Genomic DNA, 27,808 nt, shown 5'->3' with positions numbered 1-27,808 from the left:
GAACTGGATTCCTCAGATCAGGATTTAGACTTTGGGAAGGAATCCCTAGCTTACTGCTCTCAAATTGCTTCTCCTCTAGACTATGGTTCAGAGGAGGAGGATTCTTTGAGCCCAGATTACTCCTTGGAAGAATTATCCTTTGGCGTTACTATTGCTCATATGATGTGATTAAGTGGGACTGCTTCCAAGTCTCTGACATCCAAAACAGGTGCTGTGAACTTTTACAGATGAAGTCTCTTAAGTCAACTGCAATCCTCCTGCAATGGCAGCTGTTTTTTAACCTTCTCAGCTGCCTCTGTAGATCCTGACTTTCAGTTCCCCATGCCTAAGAAACCTGATAGGTTCTACAAGGTGCCTGAGGACTGTGAATTTTTGTTTAAGGTTCCTTCTGCTAACCCTTTTGTGATTTCAGTCTCAACTGACAAGTCTTCTAAACATTTGCCTTCCTCTAAGCTCATTACTTCTAATAAGGACAGTAGATCTGTGGAAAGATTGGGTAAAAAAGTGTATATTATTGCCACCTTGTCATTTTGGGCTATTAATTACCAAACCCACATGACCAGGTATGTCTTCACTCTCCTTTTTCAAGTAGCTAAGGTAGTGTCTGATCTTCCTAATTCTGAAGGGAAAGCTTCAGCTCTTTCCCTGCTTGGGTCCACTTCCCAGGTCACTCATTGCTCCATAAAATGCAGCTACGGTGTGCCTGATGCCTATTCCAATGCTGCTGCCTTTGATTCTGTGATGAGGAATTATTCTTGGCTTTGGTTTCAGGCTTTGCCTGATGATATTAAAGCCAAACCTTTGGATGCTCCTCTGGATAATAAAAATCTTTTTGGGACAGCTGCAGCTGATCTGTTCAAGTCCCTCCGGGAGAAGGGTAAGGCCATGCAGGAACTCAAGCATATTTTTGTCTCCCCCATAACCACATTTCAGAGGAATTACCCTTCTAAATATGCCTTTGCCCATAGCAGACTCATCAACCTCTCAAAGGTAAGAAGAGGTCTAGGAGTATTCCTCCTGCTAAGTCCACTCAGACTCCTACAGCTCAGAAGCCTTCCTTTCAGGACAAGCTTGTCTCTATTTGACATTTTGCTTCATTTTCTTCTTGGCCAGGTCCTCCCCTTATCTCTCCCAAATTGGCAACAGATGACCTCTTACTCTTGGGTGGTATCACTTGTCAGAGGTATTTATATTATGGAAATCTCTTCCTCCTTTTCAAGCATTCTGAAGCCTTCTCCAGACCCATTTTCTCTTTTCCCAAAGGTTTTGCAGTCCCTTTTGGATCAGGGCACTATTCAACCTGTTCCACCCACCCAAATGAGAAGGGGGTTTTGCTCCAGGATGTTTTTGGTTCCTCAGAAGGAGGGGACTTTGAGACCAGTTCTGGACCTCTCTCTACTCAACACCTTTCTCAAGGTTTCTTATTCTAGGATGTTGTCTCTTCAGACCCTATTTCCTCTCCTTCTTCCTCAGGCCTTACTGATCTCTCTAGAGCTCAAGGATGTCTATCTTAATATCTACATTCACCATCTGTTCAGGAAATGTTTCTGTTTCTTCCTTTCATTTTCAGTTCTCTGATTTGCCCTTTGGTCTTTCTACTACCCAAAGGGTATTAAGGGTATTCACCAAATGCCTCACAACTGTCATTGCCTTTTGCAGGCTTTGAGGAATACATATTATCTATATGACCTGCTTCTGGAATCTCCTTCTCCCAGCAGTCTTCTGCAAGATCTTCACTTTACAACTTGTCTTTTACCAAAGCCTGGATTTCACCATCATTCTCAAGAAGTCAGTTCTTATGCCCTTCCAGGATCGTATTCTTTTGGTTGCAGGATTCAGACCATTCCCATGCTGGCCTCTCTTCCCACTCCCTAGGTTTTGTCTCTGATAACCTTTTAACATTATCTTCTTCCTCTGTCCTCTCTCACAGCCAGGGAATTTAACAGAATTCCGAGAGTTTATGGCCTTCATCCTTCCTATGCTGCCTCTCACCACGATCCATATATGTAAGTTCCAATGGTACCTCAAATCAGTGTGGCTTCAACATTGCCACCCTCTGGAGTTTCAGGTACTTTTCCTCCCTTGTCTCAAACTCAAGCTACAGTGGTGGATTCAACAACTCTATCTCTCAATCTGAGAATTCCCTTTCAGACTCCAACTTCTTCTCAGGAACTGTTCATGGATGCCTCAGATCTGGGGCGGGGTGCTTCTTCTGGCCCTCTGAAAGATCAGGGTCTCTGGCCTCCTCATCAGAGGTCAGACCATTTTAACATAACAGAGATGAGAGTTCTGCTTCTGGTTGTACAGGCTTTTCATTGCTTTTTTCTCCCCAGCCCCTTGAAAATCCACCATAATATGGTATATCAACAAGTAGTGGGTACAAGGTCTTATCTGCTTTGCAGAGTAGCTCTTCAGGCCTGGGATCTGGCTATCAGTTATCAAGTTACTCTTCAGGTGGTTTACATTCCTTCAGAGGACAATCTAGTGCCAGACTCTCTAAGCAAGTAGATACCTTGTTTTTTTCCTTAGAAGGGAATGTTTCTGTATGCCTTTCCATCCTTTCTCTGCTGTCAAGAGTTTTGCACAAGATCAAGCAGGACTCTCCAAAAATGTTGTTGGTGACTCCTTTCTGGTCCAGACAGCAATGGTTCCCCCTTTTTTTTTCATCTGCTCAGAAGTAATCAACACATATTACCTCAGCAGGTGGATCTTCTCACACAAGACAAAGGATCTCTTAACCATCCTTATCTGTCTACTCTTCAAATGACACAGACACAGTGGGTGATAGGTTTTGATCCCATTTAGGCACCTCTTTTCTGAGGATGTTTCAGGTTCTTCAGTAAGCCAGGAAAGCCATTACCAAAAAAGCATATATGTATAAATGGAAAAGATTTTCTGTTTGGTGCCTCTCTTACTAATATGATCCCTTTTTAGTGGGCATTCCCTGGGTTCTCTCTTATTTGCTGGCTTGGCATATTCTTCAGTAAAAGCTCACCTGTCAGCAATCTCTGCTTGTCTTTCTTTGAACCCCTCTTTGGCCTCTCAGTTTAAGGTCAAGCAAAAGCTTAAAGCTGTCCTTCACATCAGCCCCCCCAGGAAAGCTTCACCTTCTTGGGACCTCAATTTTGTACATGAAAAATAGACTCAGGCTTCTTTTCAACCTGCTAGTTCAGCTTTCTTGCAACTTTGTACTTGGAAGACTATTTTACTGTTGGCTGTTACTTCTGCCAACAGAGTGTCTGAACTTCAAACTCTTATGGTTATTTTTCCTTTTTAATTTTTCACATGAGACAGGGTGTCACTTCATACTTATCATTATTTTATACCCAATGTGGTTAATCAATTGTCCCTTAATCAGTCTAGTCAACTTCCTTTCTTTTTTCCTTGTCTGCTGACTGCCAGTGAGAAGGTTCTTCACAACTTAGACCTGCATAGACAGCTCAGATATTATTTAGATAAAATAAAGGCTATTAACAAGTCTGAGCATTTTGTTTCTTTTCAAAGCAGGATTTTGTGTTTGGCAGTTTCCAAGCAAACCATCTCCTCTCAGATCTCTAAGGCCATTTCATTTTGTTATTCTGTTCGTGGCAAATGTCTTTCTTCATCTGTAAAGGCACATTGTAATAGGGTGGTTGCCCCTTCTGGTGCCTTTTTCAAGGGTTTGGACATCATGTCCATCCTTGAGGCTGCTACTTGGACTTCTGTTCATACTGTTACTAAGCATTATAAATTGGATGTTTTTCCAGGTCCAGGCCAGGTTTTGCCAGGGCTATCCTGCATGGGTTTGTAGAGGGCTTTTCTATACCTTCCTCCTCCCATTCTTCCTCTTAGCTCTTGTACTCTCCATTCTGTGAAGACTATTTCAACAGTGATATGGAAGGACACAGTACAATTGTATAAAATTTTAAGCAGGAAGAAAAATTCACAAACCACAGGATGCAGGCAATAAGAGCCAAGGAATCCACACCAAAAGAGGATTTCCAGCCAAAAAATGAAGTAGCAAGTATGCCACGAACTCTAACAATAATTTTTAGTTTATTGCAACAGAAACAAGTGTAGATGTAAGCACTTTTGTCCCAAATAATAACAGGAACTTCATCAGATACAAACAAACTACAGAAATGCATTCTTTTAACCACTTTTTAACATGATGTAATTTCCTGATCTAGTCAAATGCATTCAATTAAGGCTTAAAGCAGCACAGGAATAAAAAAGGAAAAAGTCAAAAGACAAATGCAGCAGTAAAACATAAAATTGACTGAATTACTGTAGCCACAGATATAACCATCACAAAATAAAACTAGACTAGAGTAAGTTGTAGATTACTGTTATGTAACAATTTAAATATATAAAGTGTATAAAACCACTATCTAAATTACACATAAAAACTATCCTAAATGGATATAAAATGGATACAAAATAGCCCAAAAATACATAGTGAGCTTATGGATTTAACCCAATAGCAAAACGATAACTCCCAACCATCATGACAAAAATTGTACAAAAATATGTGAAATAAAATTAAAATTGTTAAAAGTTCATCTGTTCAGTGCTTTAAGTTTTCATAAACAACTAATGGACAGGCTGTCATTCAAACCTGGCCAGTGTAAAGCATCTAGTCATAACTGCCAGGTTAGTTCGGCCTTCTCAAGAAGATAGGCCATGTGGCCCCCCATCATGTTTTTTTTGCATCTCAAAGACAAATTTAAATTTATGATTATGAAAATCTCTAAAGTGCTTGGCAAGAGCGTTGACTTCACTCTGATCTCTATTGTCTCTCAAATGTTCACTAATCCTGATCTTAAGTTTACATTCTGTTTTACCAATGTAAAAACATGGACAGTTTGAACAAATAGCTCAGTAGACTACCCGCTCTGTAACACACCTGCATCTACCTGGGATCCTAACCATGACATTATTAATTTTGCACATATCAGTTTCCAAAATGTGTGAACACAATTTACAAGTTCCACACTTGAACATATGTCCATATCTGGGTTGTCTAGATATGTGTTCAAAAATGTTCTTTAAATTATGTCCTTTTTTAAATATGCACAAAGGTTTCAGAATGTTAAAGAGGTCCCTCTCATAACTAAGTAACATCCAATTTTTATTGAGAATGTCCCTTACGTGTTGTGCATCACATGAAAAAGGTGTAGAAAAGCTAGAATTGTAGTTACTAACTACAAGTTCCTTGGAATTACCATTATTCCCAACTGGAATATCATTAGTTTGATAGTTCAAATTCTGAGTGAAATTAGGGACATTTATTATTGTCACCATCTCTGAAGTGACTGACGAAGTATTGGAGGGCCTCAAATTAGATGTACCCAGAATTGGCAAAAAATGGCCCTGTATTCTTTTAGTTCTTACTTCAGACATAATATTGGTAATTAGCTGTAAGGGATACCCTCTCTTAAGGAACATTTCTTTCAAATTGCGGCACTCATTAATGAAGGCTGACCATACAATAATCATACGTGCTGCTCGTACAAATTGTCCTTTTACCACAGCACATTTCTGTGTAAGGGAGTGACAGCTGTCATAATGAAGGAAACTATTCATAGGTTCATAGGTAAGTCCTTGGCTATCAGTTCAAAGGCCTAAGTAAACCTAGCTAACAAGGTTCCCTGGCTTACACCACCCAAGAAAGTTAATTTCCTGTCCCCCTGTTGAGCAGCGCCACAGAAGTGATCCTGGGGTGTATTTCCTATTTCCCATTCACTCATCAATATTTTTCTTGAAGACTGCTAATGAGGAACTTTGCTTAACATAGGTGGGTAGCTTGTTCCAGAGTATAGGATGTCTCTGGGACAGGAATATATCCCTCCAGCATGTTCTGTTTATTGTGGCGGCAAGGTTTAGGTCCCTGGAGCGTGTAGCTCGGAGGGATTGTGATTTCTTTAGTTGTAGCATGTCCAACAGCTCTGGGTTTAACATAGCTTTATATGTTAGACAGAGATCACCTCGGAGAAGGTGATATGCTACAGAGTAAAGCTGGAGTTTTTTGAGATGGTCAGTGTAGGGCATCTGTTTGAGGCCAGTAATCCTCTTTGTGAGGTACTTCTGTGGCCTTTCCAGCTGCTACAGATGTCTTGTGAGGTACATTCCAAAAGGGGCGTTGCACTCTATAATGGTCTAATGAGTGCCGAGTAGAGGAGAACAGTGACCTCTTTTTTCCTGGATGAGAACCCTTTTGTGATCAGGTGTGCCACATAGAAGGATTTTCTGACTACTGTGGTGATGTGATTATCAAAGGAGAGACTACTGTCCACCTGGGTCCCAAGGTCTCTTATCACACATTCAGCATTAAGCAGACTGCCGTTTATGTGGTAGTTCATGGGTACAGAGTTTTTACCAAAGGGGATGACAATGCATGTTTTGGCATTGAGTTTGAGGCCATGCCTCTGACACTAGGCATCTGTCTCACTGAGGCCCTTCTGCAGGATGTCCACATCATTTGGGGACTCGACTATGGCTCCTAGTTTACAGTCATCTGTGAACTTCATTAGCCAGAAGCCTTCTGTGTTAGCCTGTATTTCAGAGAAGTAGATACCAAACAGGATTATTATTTAGAGTGTTTGGTTGACCCTTAATATTTTCCAGTATATCAAGAAAAGAGGAGTGGGAATCCTGGGGCATGGTGGGGGATCTGTAGCAAGCTACAATTTGGATTGCAGTTTTGCCCAGAGTTAGTTGCACTTGGATAACCTCGGATGCATTATGCTGCGCAACTAGCCTGGAGGTGTGAATATCCTTAATGAATATGGACACACCTCCGCCTTTGGTGTTCTGGTCCAGGTTAAATGGCCAAAAAGTGTGGAATGAGTTATAGCCTGGTAATGCAGGGGTGCTCTCTAGCGCCTTGAACCAGGTCTCAGTCACTGCACAGATATTAATGTTCTCCATTTTAAGGAGTGCCTCAAGTGAGTGCATTTTGAGATTTAGACTTCTAGCATTGAGTAGCATTACCCTCAGTTTTTGCTTGCCTGTTCCTGTTACGGTGGTGAATTTGTCATTTGAACCTTGCCCAAAAAAGGCACTATAGGGGTGGCAAGACCCTTAGCCAGTATTCGGAATTCCAGGGGTGACAGGTGCAGGCCATCTCTGGCAAAGCATCATGGTCTGTCAACCATGTCATCTCAGGCAGGCAGATACTGGATCCCCTTAGAATGACACAAGAAGCTTAATCAATTGTTGAAGTCAATCATTTTGTCCTTGTACTGCAGTATCATTCTGGGCGATGGCAGGATGCTACTCAGGGCTAGGGTCATACCTGCCTGGGCTACAAAATTGGAGAGCTCTTCCATGTCTCTTTTCATGTAGTCCAGGGAGGTACATCTCAGGTCATTCACACCAACATGGACAATGACAGAGTCATATTTGTACTTGTGGAGTGACCTGAGTGCGTGGGTTATGTGGTGAATCCTGGCACCCAACAGGCAGCTGACAGTAACCTTCTCCTTGCTTAGCCTGGTGGTTGGGACATCAGTGTGCCTGACTATAGAGTCACCTATGACTAGTGTGTTAGGTATGTTGTTTTGCCTTATGGGCTGTGGTTTATTGGCACACTGAGTCTGTGGGCTATGTGTCATTTGGGTTGTGTTGGGGGGGGGGTGGAAGTTGCTTGTGTTTCTGCTTTGGAGGTTTCTGTTGCTTGACCAGATTATTATTGAGAGCCTCTGTGAATGTTTTTGTGTTACTATGTGTGGATTTTGGTGGTGTAGGTTTAGTGGGACTATGTGATGAGTGCGGTGTGGTGCAAGTGTTTATCTTCTCGTCTTGACTGTCAAGTTCAGTCTTGGTTGGAGAGAGCTTTACCTCCAGTTTGGCTAGATATGTGCATCTCTCACAGGTTGTGGTGTTGGGTGGTAGGAGGAGATGGTTGTCTGTGTACATGAGGCAATTGCTACATTGCCCCAAGATGCCCAGATTCATCAGATAGACAGGAGAGAACACTGGGAGATGACCCTTGGACATGCCTGAATAAAAAACTACTTTCCTCTAGACACGTGAGGAAAGTGAGTATAAGAGCTGTTTTTCTCTAAGCAAGTGAGAAAAGTAAGTACAAAAACTGTTTTCCTCTATGTAAAGAGGAAGGTTGAGTGCTGTAGTAATTTGTAGCTTATTTAGTGCTAACAACAAGTTCTGAACAAGTGCTGAGCATGAATAAGCAAATTCAAGTGCTAAAACTAAGAATCTATACCTGGTTGGAATATGTTTCCTACCTAAATATTTCGGCCACAAATCTTTCTTCTACTATATCCTTTTTTAATAACACATCTAGATATGACATCTCTATGTTGTTAACATTATGGGTAAACGTCAAAAAAGAGGTGGTCAAATTGATATAATCTAAAAATTCAGAAACTTGTTCTTTGGGGCCTTCCCGAGTCCAAATATCTCATGTAAGTGTGATAAAATGGGAAAAAAGCAGATGTCCTTAAAAATCTCTTCTCCCATTCAAGAGTTTTTTGAATGAACTTAATGGTTCATACAGAAAAATTAACGGATTCCTCCAAGACCTGCTTATTGAGGGGTCCATTACTATTCATGAATTACATTACTTGTTTGTTGAATTTCTTATTACACCAACCATATTTGGACTACCGAAGCTCCATAAAAACATTCAAGTGCCCCCCGTGTGCCCAATTGTGCATACTAGAGGTTCAGTCACCCACTCACTTGCGAAATTTCTGGATGTTCAGTTAAAGCATTTTTTACATAAGGAAACTCATTTATGTATTGATTCGTGGGATTTTCTCAGTAAAATAAATATCAGTTTCAACCCAGATTTTCAATTTATTACAATAGATGTGGTTGATTTATATTCTGTAATCCCACACACATTAGGGGTTGAATGGTTTTGTGATTTTCTCCATTCAAAATGGGTTGCATAGGAGCATATAAATGTGTATGAACCGTTATTAGAAGTGGTCCTTAGATATAATTATATCCTGTTTGACAATGAATATTATTTACAATTGCAAGGTGTTGCAATGGGTTCTGCTTGTGAGGGGCTCTACACAAACACTGTTATGCTTGAATGGGAGAAGAGATTTTTGAGGACATCTGCTGTCCTTCAAACCAACAGTAGCTGCCCTTCTCTTCATTGTTGTAGTATTTGGTCTCTCCGTTTTTCCCTATTCTGTTATAGATCTTGCCCCTGTGTTTTTTTTCCTTTCTGGTCAAGGGGCTCTTGCTTCCTTTTCTCTCTTTTTTCTCTTTAATGTGCATGTTCACCTTTGTCCCTGGGGGTATTTCATTCCTCATGGTTCAATTCAGTTCTGAGTATTTGCATCCATATGTCACCTTTACACCCTATGTCCTGCATGGACATATGGTGCCTATAAGATCAAAAGACATACGGTGCCTATAAGATCAAAAGACTTTGGTATACTGGCTCAACATTGGGCTATCCTTGGCAGTAGATCCTTTCTGTAAATAATATTGCAACAGTGAAGAGAAGGACGTCTACTGTTAAGGTAAGATTTTACACAACTGTAATTTCTTCTTCTTCTTCTTCTACCAGTTTTCCATGCTTCTGTAGTAGATATATCCTGCTCAACATTTCTGCAATGTGTAGTTACTTGCCTTGTCTGTATTTCACTTTCAGATCATACTTCTGTAAATTAAGTAATATCCACTGTATTTTTTGAGCTACTGTGTATTAGAGGCCTTCTAAATATGTTTTGCAAAGATGTGTAATTTGTTCCCATCTAAATGCTTTTCCATAGACATATTCATGAAATTTCTCATATCTATGCACTATTGCTAAGAGTTCTTTTTCTGTATTAGCACATCACTTTTGTGCCTCTGCAAATGCTCTTGATTCATCAACAACTGATGTATTCAGTTGTGGAACCATAGGTCTTACACCATTAAAAGTGGTGTTTTGTTGCAACATAAATTTTTTTTCACATCATAGTACTCTAATGCTGTTGAATTTGATGCATCTGTAGCTAGATTTTTTTGTGCATTTTAAAATTATTCCACTGTATAGCGCCATTTCCAAGCTACATTGTGTTCAGTCATCTTTGCAAGCCGCAGTGGTGCAGCGGTAGCATTGTTGCCTCACAGCAAGAGGTTCTCCCATTCGATTCTCGGTTGGAGTGCCTTCTGTGTGGAGTCTGCATGCCCTCCCCGCGGTCGAGTGGCGTTCGAAAGATATGCGTGAATGGGCATGCCTTCGTTGAAGGTTGGGCGTTGGGCTAGCACCTCGGCACTGTAAAAATCTACTGCCAATCATTAGCGGACCTGAGTTCCGCTGTGGCGACCCCTAACCGGGAAAAGCCGAAAGAAGAACAACATTTGGTTATCTCAGGCATGTTAAATACAACAAGATACTGCATTATTTACAGAAGTCTCATGCTGTTGTCTTCTGTTTTATTTATTTATTTTGCACAACTTTAGTGACCTTTTCTGTGTTTGGCTTCAGACCCTCAGTTCTTAGAATATAACACATGGATTTCAGGTTTGGCAGTTTTATTTTACTTTTGTTCAGGACTTGAACACTTAAAATTATGTTATCTTAATCTGTGCAGCAGCTATATCAGTCCAATGCCATGCTATTCTCATGTCAGACCCCATAATAATAGATCATCAGTTATGTTTACAGCAGCATTAAAAACCTACAATTACCTGTGAAATACATCAATGGAATACTTCTATTGCTTCACTTGCTTATGAAATACCAAATGGAAGTCTAATAAATCTGTAACTTCCCAAAGATACATTTGGTGAACACATTATTGAGCATTGTTCATCTGTCTTACCTGTCAGAATTCCTGATCTGTACCTAGCAGTGAAAACAACTTAGCATTTTGCATAGCTGATTCAGCTTCTATTACAGTAGACAATCTTTACGTGTCCAGGCTCATTAATTTCAGTACAAGCTGACTTAATATTCTGCATCATAAATTAACATTTAAGAATACAATATCTGATTCAAATGCTTTGTTGGTGTGCAGGGGATTCCAGGACATGGACTCATGACAATGTTAAATCAGACTGAGATATAAACATACAGCATATCAAATAACCAAAGGGAACAAAATGTTTTATTTGCAGAAAGAAGTCAGAAAACATAATTTGAGGATTATTTGGTGGTGTTGTTATATGGTAGTGGTCTCAGTTTTAGATGGACATGCTGGGGTGAAGGATGTCTGAGATGATTCAGCACATTTTAGTATGTGGGTATCAGTACTATAGGAGCATATTGTGAACTGCTCCTGTGATGTAATCCATGGATAGGGAGAAGGCACTCCAGGTTGACAGGACCCTTTCTAACATTTGTTCCTTATACTCTATTCTGTTCTCTGTGTGAGCTATGGGCACTTTCACAGACATATCCATTCTCTGATGGCATCTACTTGGTCTTTTTCACCTTTCAAGGATGTCAGGATCATAAGGAAAGACAGTGGTTTAGCACCCAAGAGGAAGCAAAGGCATCTATGCCATCAATACTACATTTCAGACACTTTAATGACCTTTCAGTGACCGAGTTGCCACATTCCAGAATGTGAACGAGCAGGCTGGGTGCATACTGGACTTGTGGGGCAACTGTCTTCCATAACTTCTCTTCTGCTTGTAAAAATATTTTTATTCAAGGTCACCAGGTCAGGCAGCCACATATTGGACCTTTGCTGCAAATGTACCATGGGTACTATTCTGTTTTGACAGTTTGCTGGCCTGTACCTGCCTCCATATTATCTTACTAAAATGAAATTGGCACCCCTTTAAAGCTGCCTGGGAGTGTGCAACATAATGTATTCATGGCCATCTCTCTCAAAATCAGTGATCATATTGGATAGCAGCAGTCATATGCTTTTCTCCTCTGTACACTGTCCGGGTGTGTTCAGCAAGGTACAACAGGCTCTTTCCACCTTGTCTGACATTAATACATAGACAGGGGACATAACCCTCTGTGTAGTATCTGTATGCAACATACTATAAAAGCTGCATAGTTGCTGGATTACTTGTCCATCTATAGGAAAAGTACCAGTCTGAAAATCATAGGCAGCCAACCTTTAGAAATAACAGATTATCTCATGTTATGATGGGTAGGATCACCCCTCCATTGCTGTAATCATCCACACATAGTGTAAACTAGTTTTTACTAGTTCATAGGGGTAGTCTACAGATCAATGTCTACCACGGAGGTGAAATGACAAGTGTTGTAAGTACATATCACATTATGGCCTGCATATCAGTTGTATTAATTTGGTGACTTGGGTATGACTGCTTGCTTTTCAGAATTTTTCAGGGAGAATTGTTTGACTCCAGACCTGCACTACAGACCTCTCTTTTTATAGGTAACGTTTTGATCTGATGTTGTAAATCTTCATACATTCCTTACATATAGGACCTCAGTTCCATCCTCGGAACTGATCCAGCTAAAACACAAGCTCACGCCAGCCAAAAACTCTCAAGTTAAGTCCTACCCATAGTGCCCCTCTCCTCCTTCTCTCCAGATCTCTTTTGCCGCGCACTTGTCAAGAAGTGCCAAGCCAGCTCTCTCAGCTAAGTGACATATATTTTAGATATTTTTCTCTTTACACCCTTATAGTATGTGTTTTCTCTCAAAATAGTTTTCTTTCTGCTTTATTTCCTTGTCCCCTTTTTCTACCGTTTTTTTGAGGTAAACTGTGTAACTTTGTTGATATGTCCCTCCCTTACCTCTGTGGTAACTTTTTCTACCATCCTTGGTATTCTCTTTTACTCCCTTACATAAAAAAAAAAAATTGGATATTCTTATATATATATATATATATATATATATATATATATATATATATATGTATATATACACACATATATTTGTATATACCTTTTTCATTCAAGTTGTTTGTACTATTTTACTGTTTTCTTCTCTGCTGTGGGCCTAGTATTTTACTGGATCAAAATGACAGACAAAAAAGGAATGACAGGTTTCAAGCAGTGTGAGCGAAAGATGCCTAACTCTAACGGGCATCTTTCGTGTGTTTACTGTCTTGGAGTCTCTCATCTCCAGGTACAATCTCCTTGTGAGATATGTAAAAATTTTAGTTCTCGACCTCTCGCAGAGCACAAGAATAAACTAATTCTCAAGGGCCTGTTAAAACCTCCCTATTCAGAGGCCCTTTCTGAGGCGGAGGTCTCACGACCTCCCAGGAAAGATAGAAAAAAAGAGAAGCCATTCGGTTCTGGCTTCCCCAAGCTCTACAAAACCAAAAAGCTCTCAGACTGCCTTGTCCAAGGTTCTCAAATTGCTCTGTCTACTTTGGCCTCGGCACTGTCAACTGGATCTATGGTGGTGAAGCTACTGTTGGTAAAGGCTACAGAACTGACCAATCTTATACCTGATGGGTACCGATGGTATCCTCGGAACCAGACACCTCATTGGCACTGACTGTGACTTCAATTACGGCTCCTTCTTCAGTGCCAAAACCTGAAACCCTGCCTAGAACTAGGTATTCTCCAACTATAGATCCCTTCTTGGGACTACAGTATAGTCCCTTTCTTGAAAGACCAGACTCGCCCTCAGCAATGTCAACTAGGTCCACCAGGAATCTATCTGAAATTGATGAAGTGCAGCTGGTTGATCAACTCTTTGCAGTTAGGGGAATCCCAACCCCTAGTAGGACTTTTCTCCCTTCTGGAGTCGAAGTTTGTTCTGCATTGACCCCAACACATCCTCCTCCAGCCTCTTTGCAGACCTTGGAGCCCTCAGTACCTGTGCCTGCCATGGTGCCTATGCCTTAGGTTCCAGTGACAGTTACATCTATGGATCCGGAGCCTTCCCTCTGGTCATTGCTCCATTTGACTCACCCTCAGGACTGTGACTGGTCTGTCAGCACCATGACTCTCAGTTTGGCACCAATTTTTTCTATGGCACTGTCTACAGCTCCAGCAGTTTCTGGTCATCTTGAGGCTTCTACCCTGGAGGTGGGCTCATCGAGGTGGGTTATGACTCCAGTTCCAAAGTTGTCCTTCTCAGTTCTGGATTCCAATCCCTCTTCTGGTGGACCCGCTTTCCAGGTGATGGAGAGGGCCCTTGCTTCTACAAGCTTGCAGTTAGCACCTCCTATATCAGAACCTAATCTTTCACTTGCCCCTAGCATGCAGTTGCCACAGCCCACTACACAGGGACTTTGAGCACAGGAGCAGCAAGAAGCCCTGCTCCAGGCAACCCACTCTTCAGGGTCCTCCACGGAAGATCCCACCGAGGAACCACCCAGAAAGAGAACGTGTAAGAGGAAGCACTTAGACTTACCTGAGGAATCTGTCATGGATGATACGGATTTCGATGACGGAAAAGGGTCTCCACGGTCACCCCCCTGATGACATCTCATTTTGAGACATATTTGAGATCCTAAAACAGAAGGGTGACTGGAAACCCATCAACCCTTCTACCGAGGAGTCTGTATACTTGCAAGCTTTCCATGCTTGGCTGTCTACTTCCTGGGTGAACCCCCCCACAGATGAATTGATTAAGCTCATTGTGCAGCGAGCTTGGAAGGCCCCTGACAACATTGAGCCGATTCCCTGGAAGCCTGATAAAATTCTTTCCCCTCCAGAAGACCATACACACTGGTCCAGGGGTTTGGCAGTAGACTCTATGGTTGTGATGGTGACCAATAGGAAAGAACTAGAGGAAGAAAGTTCCACTGTCCATCCCCTGAACAAGGAGTCACAGACGATAGACAGACTAGGGAAGTGGACTTAGCTTCAGCGACCTTTGCCATACAGTCTCTGAATTACACGGCACAATTTACATGTCTCCAGAGGGATCTGATCACAGAACTATCAGGTACTTTGGCTGGGGTACTACCTGATGGAGTGTGAGACAAGGTCGCTTCTCAGCTGGCCACCCTAGAGTCCATCTCCAACTTCTGTGGTTGATAGCACACACAACCGAAGGACATACCTCCCAACCATACCGAATTTCTCGGTTTTTACCGAGTTTTGGGGTCCAAATGAAGGGGTGCCATGATTTCCGAGTGGCACCCCTTCATTTCTGATTTTTTTCTTTTGTATTTTTAAATTTTTCTTTTGTTTTTTTTTAATTTTTCAAATTTTGCGCTGTTGGCGCTGACTTTATCAGGGCTACCAGCCAGTCGGAATTGAGCTCAAAGAGCTCACATCATTTCCGACTGCCTGCAAATGCTAGCTGGAATGGATTAACGGCAGCAGCAGACTGCTAATGCAAGCGACACTCAATTTGGATGTCCTGGAACTTCAGCAGCACTCAGTTTGGATGTTCGGCGAGTGGGAACGGATTAACGGCAGCAACAGGCTGCAAATGCCATGTCCAGGAACAGAAGCAGCACTCGGTTTGGGGACTCAAGTGCAAATGGATAGCAGCACTCGTTTGGAAGACTCAGGTAAGGGAATCAAGTGCAAATGGATAGCAGTGTGTGTGTGTGTGTGTGTGTGTGTAGCTATTTTTTCAGTTAACCTAGGCTCTAATTCATTCAATCTGCAGTTCTTTGAGAATTGCGATACTGTGTGCAGAAGCTCTTTGAACTAATGCGCGTGTGTTCAGGAATCTCTTGTAGTCCATTCAGATACTGTCTCTAATTCGTAGTGTGTGTGTGTGTGTGTGTGTGTGTGTGTGTGTGTGTGTGTGTGTGTGTGTATTTCATTCAACCTGCAGGTCTTTCAGATACTATGTGCAGAAGCTCTTGTAGTCTGTTTATAAGTGTGTGTGTTCAGGTCTTTCAGATACTCTCTAATTTATTGCGTGTGTGCAGGTCTTTGGGATACTCGAAAACAAAATCTTCGTACCAATGCCAAAGTCCTCCAAACCAGGAAAACAGCTATCAGCAAACAGAAGAAAGGCAGGACACTGCTGTATTAACTTAGTTTTAATAAAAACACACAGAGAAATCCAGTAGTTAGTGCTTTCGGGTCAAAACCCTTCTTCAGACAAACAAAAGCATTTAAAAACTCCTTTTAAATATGGTAACAGCCAATCATACAATAACAAAACATCCAATCAGACATTAGTAAAAAACACGCCTCCTTTGTAAGGCGGGTTTGAGAGGAACCAAGTCATTAAGACCTGGATTCCTATGTGCCATAAGCTCTATAATCCAGCGTGACTCCAGAGATTCTATAAGAGCCTCAACATCCCCTCCTCTATTATTCAATGTAACATTGGCCACAGCTCTAAACACAAAAGAGTGAGTAGGACAAACCTCAACATGTTTATACAAAGCATTATGAACGTCTTTATTCCTAATAGAGGACAGATGTTGGAGAATTCTAACCTTAAACATGTTATTGGTCATGCCCACATAAAAACTAGAGCATTGAGTACATTCCCCTATATACACAATATTAGATGTCTTACAGGTAGCTCTACCATTAAATTCAAAGACCTTACCACTTACTGGGTGTATAAAGGTACTCTTCCTATTGATGTAAGGGCACGCTTTACAATTACCACAGGGAACACTACCCCTCTTACTTAAAAGCGGCTTGGGGACACCCATACTCTTTTCCCCACAGAGCAAGTCCTTAAGATTTTTGTTTCGCCTATAACCATAATTAGGAAAGGGCCCTATTATATCCCTCAGACTATTATCACCCCTAAGAATATTCCAATTCTTATTGACTATATCCCTAACATCACCGATGTTACTGCTGTAGGTAAAATATAGTTTGGGATACTCCACATTTAATCCTGAATTAGCCCTTACCATCACTTCTCTGTCATCACTTCTCAGCCATGGTTTAAACCTACCTTCCCTATTCTGTGTCCCTTTAGCTACAACACGTTTCACTAGATGTTCATTATAACCCCTCTTATGAAGGCATTCCTTCAGACCCTTAATCTCATACTCAAAGTTAGAATCATCCATGCTTAACCTCGAAGTCCTACAGACTTGCCCCTGTATAATATTTGAAAACATATAACGGGGGTGCATACTATCGAAACTCAGCAAGCTATTCTTCCAACATTCTTTCCTGTACAAACCAGAAGAGAAACCCTCATCAGTACGTGTTAGACTAACATCAAGAAAGTCTATATTCGAATCTGAAAAATTCAGGGTAAACTTTAGGAAAGAAGTGGTGGAATGTAAATATTCTACAAAATTTTTCAGTGATAACTGGTCACCTCTCCAAAAAATAAATATATCATCTACGAAACGTGTATAGGCCACCACATACCTCATCCACTCAGCACAACCTAAAATGAAATTTCTCTCCCAAAAAGAAAGAACCAGGTTAGCATAAGTATTGGCACAGGGGGTGCCCATGGCTACCCCCTGTGCCTGCCTATAAACCTGTTGACAGCCTATAAATACATTATTTTCCAAAACTACAGATAAAAGTATCCATACCAAGTCTATCTTAGAATTTGGTTCACCTAGATCTTGCATAACACTTCCAACCGCCTGTATCCCATAGTCATTATTGATTACTGTAAACAGGCTCTGTACATCTAGAGTAGCCATTAACAACCCTTCTTTAAAATGTAGCTGATTAACTCTTTTCACTAACTGTAGAAAGCACCCTGTATCCTTCAGAACATTAGGTAACTTATCCAGTAGGGGCCTGAGTGTATGCTCCAACCAAATCGAAACATTTTCTGTCACCCACCCCCTCCCAGAAACAATTGGTCTGAAAGGTGGTTCCTCCAGAGACTTATGAATCTTAGGCAGAGCTTTAAACAAAGGGGTAACAGGCTTTTTTATCAATAAAAATCTAAATAGGTCTTCACTAATCTTAAATTCTAGACATAGACTATTAAGGCAATTATGTACTTTCTCAGTAATCATTTTAACTGTTAAGGGACTAATCTGTATGTAGGTATTAACGTCCGACAACAAAAGTTGAATCTTAGAGTCATAGTATGCTGTATCAAGCACCACAACTGCTCCTCCCTTATCGGCCTTTTTAATAACCAAATTTCTATTGTTAATTAGGTCAGAAAGTGCTTTCTGTTGGGACTGAGTTAAATTATAATATTTGTGATAGTCACTGGCCCTAAAATACTCCTGCAGATCTCTTTCACAACTGTCAATAAATAAACACATGGCAGGTGAAAAAGGGGGAACATAACAACTGGGTTGCCTCAACTGAGCACCTAGTATTTCACTATTGTTATTAAACACACATTTTAAGGCTAAGTTACGGCAAAACATCATTAAATCTAATATAATCTCATTAAAGACGCGGGTCCTACCTGGCACAAAGGACAAACCCTTATTAAGCACAAAACATTCATCCTCTGTTAACAAATGCGAAGACAAATTATAAACAATGTCACAAGAAGCATTAAAAGTCAAACCGCAACCTTCCTCCTTTTGTCCGGATCCCTCCCTTCGCTTAGGGATCTTTTCCATGCACCACGCTTCTTTACAGGTGCCGGAAGGTTCTGCAAAAAACCCTGCCTTCCTTGTGGTTGTTTAGGACGCGCTCCTAAAACTGGCCCTTCAGAGCTGGAAACAACCACGGACGTTGACGGTTCAACAGCGTTTACCTCAAAGTTGTCTGAAACAGTGTCAGCCCCTATCACATTGGGGGTCAGAACCAAGGATCCATCTCCCATTAAAGTTTGAGGATTAGCAACTGCTGCATTCTCATAACACAGCGGTTCCGTGTTATTGCTCGCAGGCCCTTGTTTCACTTTAGGTAAAATACTAGTCGTATCCTCCTGAGTAAACTCCATTACACTAACCGGCTCCTTCCCTCCTTGCTGACGTCGGCCAGATCTCGCATCATGCGCTACTTCACGTCCCAGAGCTGTTTGCTTGTAGCGTGGCCAAACAAAAATATTACCGGAGGAGAAATCCAAGTAATCTCTCCTCAGTTTATTAATTTTCTGTGTGCGCAGCTTCTCATTACCTTCAGCAAGAGTCTGAAACAGCTCGTTCAGACGTGTGCGATGGGTAGAATCAGTATAGTCTCTATCCACTATATGTTGTATGTCCGCCACTTCCAAACGCAGTTTGGTAACCTCAGGTGCAAAAAAGTTCTTTATTATGTCCATATATTTGAAACTGGTCTCAATATTAAGGGACTGCCATTGTGCTAATAACTCAGGGTAACGATCCCCCTGAGTCGGCATGCATAAGATACGCATGCCTCGTGGAACAATGCCATATTGTTGGCATGCATCAAAATGATGCGCTTGCCATGTTAGTCTTTGCAGTCTCCCCATCTTATAACTTAGGTCTCTCACAAGATCTTCAAAGTTCTTATCAGTAGCCACCGGAACTTTATTTTTAACAGGGTCCAACCTGTTAACCACAAACCCTAGATCCAATAGCGGATTCTCTTGAACTAAAAAATCAAGAGAGGTGGCTTTAGGGAGAGCAGTGCTTCTCAGTTCATCAACATCATTGTTAATACTTCTTGTAGGCTGTTCAGCCACTTTTTTTGCTACAGCATGCATGGCACGATAAGACAAACAAAAGTAAATCCGAAAACAAAATCTTCGTACCAATACCAGTCTTTGAGATACTGTATGCAGAAGCTCTTGTATTCCATTTATCAGTGTGTGTGTTCAGAAAGCTCTTATAGTCCATTTATCAGTGTGTGTGTGTTTAGGTCTTTGAGAAGTTGTCTATAATTTTGTGTCTGTAAAATGCCGCAGTTAGAGCAAGACCCTGAGTTCTCTACCCATGAAACCATTTCTGCTTGAAAGAATTATTGCAACTGTATACATTTTCACAATGTCTGAAATGTTTGGCTCATACGTTTTGGTCTGTTTCTCTTAAAATTTGGATGGCGCAGTGGTAGTCTGGTTGACTCCCACCAAGAGGTTCTCTGGTTTGATTCTCTGCTGAAGTGCCTTCTGTGCAGAGCCTGCATGTCCTCCCTGTGTTTGTGTGTTTCCTTCCATGATACAAATACATGTGTCTGCAGCATTTCTCCCCAGGCCTCTGGCTTTGCTGAAAAGTGGCTTTGTTCCAAGTCGGGCTTTCCCAGTAAACAAATGTTAAATAAAATTTATGGTTTTCTGGTAAATTAGCTGAATTCACTAAATAATCTTAGCCATTTAAGTTTATCTTCTTATGGTAACACATGGTAACAACTTTTTTTCTAGCAACTTTCTAAGATTATAAAAGCAATGTTTAAAATGTGTCCCCATTTTTGGGCCTTTGCCCCCCCCCCAAAATAAATTATGGCTTTTTCCTGATTTCTCGTGCTGCACAGTTCTTCAGGGAAAGAGAAGTTTAGTGCTGCTTATACAACATCCTCTTGTATTGTTAGTAGCACAGCAGGTAGTATATTTGCTTTTGCTCCAGAAAGTTGTGGGTTCTACTCCCACAGTATGTAGATGGATTGCTGATACTGTACTGTGTTGTATTTTTAAAGAGGGTAGATGCTGCAGTCCTGAGAATGTCCTCTTTAATGTGTAATTATTTATGACTGACTTCTGCAGAGATTGTGTATTTTTACTGATACCGGTGGATTGTAGAAGTTTAAGTAGACTTTCATGATGGAAATTTTCTGATTTGGGCAGTTTTGTCATTATTGGTTCATGCATTTTGTTTCATTGCGTAATTCATCAAAGATACCCACACCTCCAGGTTGGTGGCACAGCACGAAGCATCAGAGACTATCCATGTGCAACTAACAGTGGGTAAAACTGCCTTCCAGTTTATAGCCTGCTACAGACCACCCTCCCAAACCCAGGAACCCCACTCGGCCTTCCTGAGAACACTGGAAATATGAAGGTCTCTCCAAACACCATTATATTGGGCGACTTCAACTACCCAAACATAGACTGGGAGCATTACTCTAGCTCTAACACCCTAGCCCAAAGGTTCCTAGAATTTATAAACTCAAATGCTATGGAACAACTTGTTACCACTCCCACAATAGGGGAAAACATACTGGACCTGATCATCACCAACATTGGGACGCTATGCTCCAGACCAGAAGTGTATCCCTCATTGGTAAGATCAGACCATAAACTAGTCTCACTGGATATTCACATCCCGACTCCACCCCCTGCCCTGAAAACCACAGTGAAAAACTTCTCTAATGCAAATTTCACACTCCTCAAAACCAAGGTGGAATCCTTCAAAGCCCCCGGGCCAGTGGACAATATGGCCCAGACCGTAGAATCCTTTATAAACGCATTCTATGAACACCTTCAGGAATGCATGTATCATGTAATCCCAAATAAAACCAAGTCCCAATCCTCCAAAGGCAGACGTCCTGTCTGGTGGACCCCAGCCATAAACAAACTATACAATAGAAGGAGGAAGCTACTACATGATAGAGCAAAATCCCAAAAAGGGAAGGCATCTCTGATCAGTATTAGCAAAAAACTACGGGCACTCATAAAATCGTCTAAGGCCAGCTTTGAGAGAAAAATTGCACAGGACACTAAGGATAATCACAAGGCTTTCTTTAGTTATGTTAGGAACCTGGGTGGGAATTCCCAGATATGCTCAGAATTAGTCCAAAATGACAAAAAAATACATCAAACCCACAGACATTGCCAACATCCTAGCTGACAGGTTCAGCGCAAACTCCCCCCTCCACCAAAAGGGCAAATATCTATCCCAGCAGAGTGCTGCCCCCCTGACATCTCAGATGCTCAGGTAAGAGCTGCCCTCTCCAAAACAAAAAACACAGCATCAATGGGACTAGACGGTGTCCCGGGCTGTGTCCTACATGAACTCCAAGAAGAGCTAAACCCAAACATAAAACTACTGTTCAATCTCAGCCTTACTACAGGATATGTACCCAAAGAGTGGCGTACAGCAACAGTGGTCCCTCTCCACAAAGGTGGTGCCTCAACGGATCCTGGAAAGTATCGCCCCATAAGCCTGACTAGCTTGGTCTGCAAAGCTATGGAAAGGATCATCATGGACCTCATAAATAAAGATATTGGGGACCTACAGACACTGGATCCTACCCAGTTTGGCTTTGTTAAGGGCAGATCCTGCCTCTTAAACCTGGTTGATTTCTTTGAAACAGTCACTAAGGCCATTGAAGGTGGTCCACACAGCCTACCTGGACCTCACAAAAGCCTTTGATACAATACCCCACTCGGGCATTATAGATAAGCTCACCAGCTTAAATATAAACCCCTATGTCACTAGATGGGTTGCAAACTGGCTCAAGGACAGAACCCACATGGTTAGAATTGCTGGAGCCATGTCAGACTCCAAACCAGTTACAAGTGGCGCCCCACGAGACTCAGTCCTGGGCCCTCTCTTGTTCGGTATATATTTCTCGGAGGTACAGGCCAACACAGAAGGACTGTGACTGACCAAGTTTGCAGATGACTGCAAACTGGGAGCCAAAATCGACACTCCAGTTGACACAAGCATCCTCCAAAAGGGCCTCATAGAAACAGACAACTGGTGCCAGAGCCATGGCCTCAAGCTAAACGCCAAAAAGTGTATAGTCATCCCCTTTGGCAAAAACAAAGTGCCCACAAATTACCACATAGGTGGTAATCCATTAAGTACAGAAGAAGTAATTAGGGACCTGGGGACCCAAGTTGATAGCAATCTCTCATTTGACAACCACGTGGCCAAAGTGGTTAGAAAAACATTTTATATAGCCCACCTAATCATGAAGGGATTCACATCTAGATCAGGGGAGGTCATCGTACCTCTTTACTCATCCCTCATCAGGCCCATAATTGAGTACAGTGCCCCTTTTGGGATGTACCTTACCAGACACCTGCAGCAACTGGAAAGACCCCAAAAGTACCTCACCAAGAGGATCAAAGGGCTCAAATAGATGCCATATGCTGCCCGGTTAAAGAAACTCCAGCTCTACTCAGTGGCATACCGCCTGCTCATAGGCGATCTGTGCCTGACGTATAAAGCCAAGTCCAACCCGGAATTAATGGACATGCTGCACCTCAGATAATCCAAATCCCATTGAGCTACGTGCTCGAGAGACTTGAACCTCAGCACTGAAATAAATAGGACATGCTGGAGGGACAGATTCATAACCCAGAGGCTCCCTTCACTCTGGAATAAAATCCCAGTCCAGGTTAGGCAGAGTCCCTCATTGACTCTCTTCAAGAGAAATCTTGATGAGTGGATGGGAGATCGTAGGTTTACCCTGGGTATCACTTTTGTGTCACTGTTAAGACAGAGGCACAGTATACTAACCTTGAAAAAGGGCATAGCAAAATTATTTTAAAATGGGTGGCAAAAGCCAAACACACTCTGGCTAGGCTTATAAATGCCCTAGGGCAGATAGCCTAGTATGAACCTATAAAAATGTTAAAAACAATAAATTTAAAATGCACTCTAATTATACAAGGAATATAACTTGATAAAGTCCGGAAGGTGTATCAAAGAAAAGAACACATGTATGTTTCTTGTTTTGTGTGCAAGGGGCCAATGATTTGAAAATGGCCCAAAGGTAATCTTTATCCATCAGATGCATTTTCTTTGGATGTGGTGTGGGTTTCAATGAATGTGAGTTTCAAGGGCAGAGAAGTTTTAATGCCAAGTCTATTTTCATGCTGAGACAGTATTGCTTTGTTTGGCAGATGTTAGTGTTTGTACATTGTTGTGCTGCAAAATGTAAAAAATAAAATCCAAATAATCATTGTAGAAGTAAATCAGTATGCACACATTAGTGATTATGGTAAATGGGGCGAAATAGCCAGGTAATGGGACATTGGAATGGCTGCAGGAGGACTCTGGTGCCATATTTTGGTTGTCTGTTCAGTTTGCGTTTGAAAGTTGGTATCCCACAATTCCATTGGAGTGGGTGGGGGTTACGTAATTATGTATGCAAATTAGATGTTAATCAGCGTACAGATTTGTACCTATTTTTCATGGGCCTTGTCCAGATTTTTGATGTTTCCAGATTGAGAGGTATGCCGAAGGAGCAGCCAGAGCTGCCGCTTCAGGCATTTTTATGAGACGTCACACCTGGATGTGACTGTGTGACTTTGCAGATCAAATCCTCCTTTGCCAATGCTCCTGTTGACAAATCCTCCCTATTCGGCCCAAAGGTTAAGGACACATTAGCCAGGTGTGAGAAGGACGGAAAGACCCTATCTGCTGTGGACATACATTTCTCAACCCCTCAGCGATCCTACTCCAGGAATCAAAGAGGTGGGAAAATGTGGTTCAAGAAATCCCAAGGACCTTTCTGCAACATGTGTGGTGAGCAATCCCCCTGGGGCAGAGGGGGAACTCTTCTAGGAGATGCCCCTTTCAGGGAAGAGGGGGTCCATGAAACCAGGGCTCCAGAGATTCTTTCTCTGATCAGCCCTACCAGTACTCGTGAGGAGCAGCCTGATTGCTTGCCTCTGGAGGCAGTCGGGGGACGTTTCTCTCTGCACCATTTGGCCTGACAATCAATAACATCAGATTCCTGGGTGCAGAGTATAATGAATAGGGGTTATCTAATCCCCTTCGACCTTTACCCGAAACCTCTAAGGCAAATCCCCGACGTCCCACCCACTCAGAGGAATGCAGCAGCACTAGAAGTTTAAAAACTAAGAAAAAGAGTCATCCATTTAGTCCCACCAGACCAGAGAAGATCTAGATTTTACTCAAGATTCTTTTTAGTGCCAAAAAAGACAGGGGACTGGAGACCAATTTTGGATCTCAGTGCACTGAACAAGTTTGTCAAACAAGCAAAATTCCAGATGGTCACGATTCAGTCCATTTTCCCATTCCTGGAGAAGGATGACTGCATGTGCTCTATAGATTAATAGGATGCGTATTACCACATAAAGATGGGCAAACTATCCCGGAGATACCTACGCTTCCAGCTGGGAGTCAATCACTACCAATTTTGAGTACTGCTCTTTGGTCTCTCCATGGCCCCCAGAGTGTTTACCAAATGCATGGCAGTAGTAGTAGCTCACTTGAGACTACAAGGATTCCACGTGTTTCCAGAATTGGATGATTGGCTCCTTACCACCCCAACCAGAAGTCTGCTGCACCAATCCATATCATACACCCAACATCTGGCATGAAATCTAGGAATCTCCATAAACTTAGACAAGTCAAAGTTGGTTCCAACTCAAAATTTAGAGTTCATTGGGGCAAATTTCAATACAATCTCCTGCACTGCTGCCCTATTTCTACACAGACTTCAAAAACTAAGGTTTCAGCTTCAGATAGTACTATCTAGAAACATAGTTCCTGCTTGACAGGTCCTGCAACTATTGGGCTCCATGGCAGCGGCGATCCCTCTAGTACCTCTAGCAAGATTCCACATGAGGATACTCCAATGGCTACTCTCATCTCAATGGTCCCTCATAACACAACCAATGTCTTACCTGATCTGCATTACAGACCGTTGCAAGCAGGATCTAATTTGGTGGATGCAGCCACAGTGACCATGGACGTTTCCATGATGGGGTGGGGCATTTTCAAGGAAGGATCATTCAAGGCACTTCTTGAGGCCAAATTGCACATCAATGTCCTAGAACTGAGGGCAGTACTCTTAGCATTGCAAGCATTCCAATCAACCCTCCTGTCCGGGACAATTGCTATCCAATCAGACAATATGTCAGTAGTCCAGTACAGCAACAAGTAAGGTGGAACCCGGACCCTATCCCTTATGCCGGAAAGCCCTAAGAGTATGGCAATGGGTGATAGCTTTCAACTGCTTTCTACTAGCAACACACATTCCTGGGAATTCCAATCTAATTGCAGACAAACTGAGCAGGAACATTCTGATGGGTCACAAGTGGTCCCTCAACCCTGTAGTAGTGACTCAAATTTGTCATCGTTGGGGACAGCCTAGCTGCGACCTATTTGCTTCCCCCTTGAACCACAAATGCAGCAGCTTCTTCACCCTAACTCCCCCACAGGGGGAGTCACCGAGAGATGCTCTGATTCACAACTGGCCTCCAGGTCTACTGTATGCCTTTCCCCCATTCCACTCATACCGCAGCTCCTGAAGAAAGCACAACGTCTGAGAAGCAAAGTCATCCTCATTGCTCCCTACTGTCCCTGTCAAGTTTGGTTCCCCTTCCTATGGCCTCATCTGATTCACCACCCATGGATCCTGGACCCAACCCCGGGACTTTTATCTCACCCACAAGGTTTGGTTCACCCCAACCTGCACAGCCTCAAGCTGCCAGCTTGGTTTCTCCACTTCCTCTGATTGCCAAGCAAACAAATCTATCTTACCCTGTCTGGAAGATCCTTCTGGCTTCCCATAAACCCTCCACCAGGAAACTCTACCACGGGAAATGGACCAGGTTTGTTATCTGGGCTAAACAGCAAGGACTAGACCCCTTCACAATGCCAGTTCATACTGTTTTGGACTACCTGTCAACTCTTCTCCATGCAGGAGCATCAGCCTCAGCTATTACTGTACACCTTGCAGCCACTGCCAGTTTTCATAACAGCTCTAATGACTCTTCCCTTATGACCCACTGTCTTTGCAAGACCTTTATGAAAGGAATCATACACCTCAGACCACCTATTAGAACTCCAACTGAACCATGGAACTTGACCTTGGTTCTCCAATCTTTAACCTGTCCACCTTTTAAATCTTCTGATGCTATAAAGTTCATATCCTGGAAAACCCTATTCTTAGTAGCCATCACCTCAGCTAGGAGGGTATCAGAGTTGCAGACTTTGAGTGTTAACCATCCTTATTTGATTTTTCACAAGGAAAGAGTATCGCTTCGAACTAACCCTTCCTTCTTACCCAAGGTTATCTCAAATTCGACCTTAAACCAGACCACTGATTTATCAGTCTTTTTTCCAAATTTTTCGAATAGAGGTGAATACCAGTTGCACACGTTAGACGTACATGGACAGCTACGTCTTTATTTAGACAGAACTAAACCCTTCAGAAAGTTGGACCAGCTCTTCATTGCCTTCTCAGGCTCTAGACTGGGCAAAGCTGTTTCTAAAGACACTTTGTCAAAATGGCTAAGAGACTGCATTACCTTATCTACCATTTGAACCAGTTAACTTTGCCTGCTACAGTAAAAGCTCATTCCACCAGGTCAGTGTCCCCTTTAGTGGCTTTTCACTCCAGAGCTTCTATGGATGACATCTGTGCAGCGGCCACTTGGGCATCCCCTCATACCTTTATCACACATTACAAATTGGATATGGCCTCAAGGGGAAGAGCATCCTTCGGCTCAATGGTGCTCAGGAATATCCTTCCATAGGGCCACCCAGGACGCATGTAGCTGGGGACTTGGTCCTATATGTAAGGAATGTATGAAGATTTACAACATCAGATAAAGAAGTTATGTCTTATCATAACGTTCCATCTGTTTTGTAGATCTTCATACATTCCTTATGCCCCACCCTTTACCCCCTTCCTAATGACTCCGGGTGGTTCATTTGGTCCTGCCTACCTGATAAGGTATGTGCTCAGATACGGCCTCCATTGTCTCAACTATTTCTATTATTTCTACTGTCTTTACTGGGCGGGCAAACTGGATCTGAAGAGAAGGAGAAGATGGGCACTATGGGTAGGACTTAGCTCAAGAGATTTTGGCTGGCGCAAGGTTGTGTATTGGCCGGATAGGTTCCGAGGATGGAACCGAGGTCCTATATGTAAGGAATGTATGAAGATCTACAACACAGATGGAACGATATGGTAAGACACAACTTTTTTAACTATGTATCAGCAGAGCAGCCTTGATATTTATTTTAAACTAAGATTTTAGCTTATGTGGCAAGATGGTCAAATATATGGGTTGGAGAGAAAACAAGGTCTCCCACCATACCTCTCAACCTGTTAGTACAAAAAATCTGGACAAAGCCAAAAATAATGGGAGGGGGGCTAAAATCAGGGGCAAATTTAAAACATTGCTGTTATAAACTTAAAAAAAGTTGCTAGAATAACAGGTTTTAGTTTAGCATGCATTCTCTGAAGGATTAAAAACTGT

The sequence above is a fragment of the Protopterus annectens genome, chromosome 2.part0 (genome assembly GCF_019279795.1).
Source record: "Protopterus annectens isolate FY-2018-M chromosome 2.part0, PAN1.0, whole genome shotgun sequence".
Taxonomy (NCBI): Eukaryota; Metazoa; Chordata; order Ceratodontiformes; family Protopteridae; genus Protopterus; species Protopterus annectens.
This window is presented reverse-complemented; position numbering follows the sequence as displayed.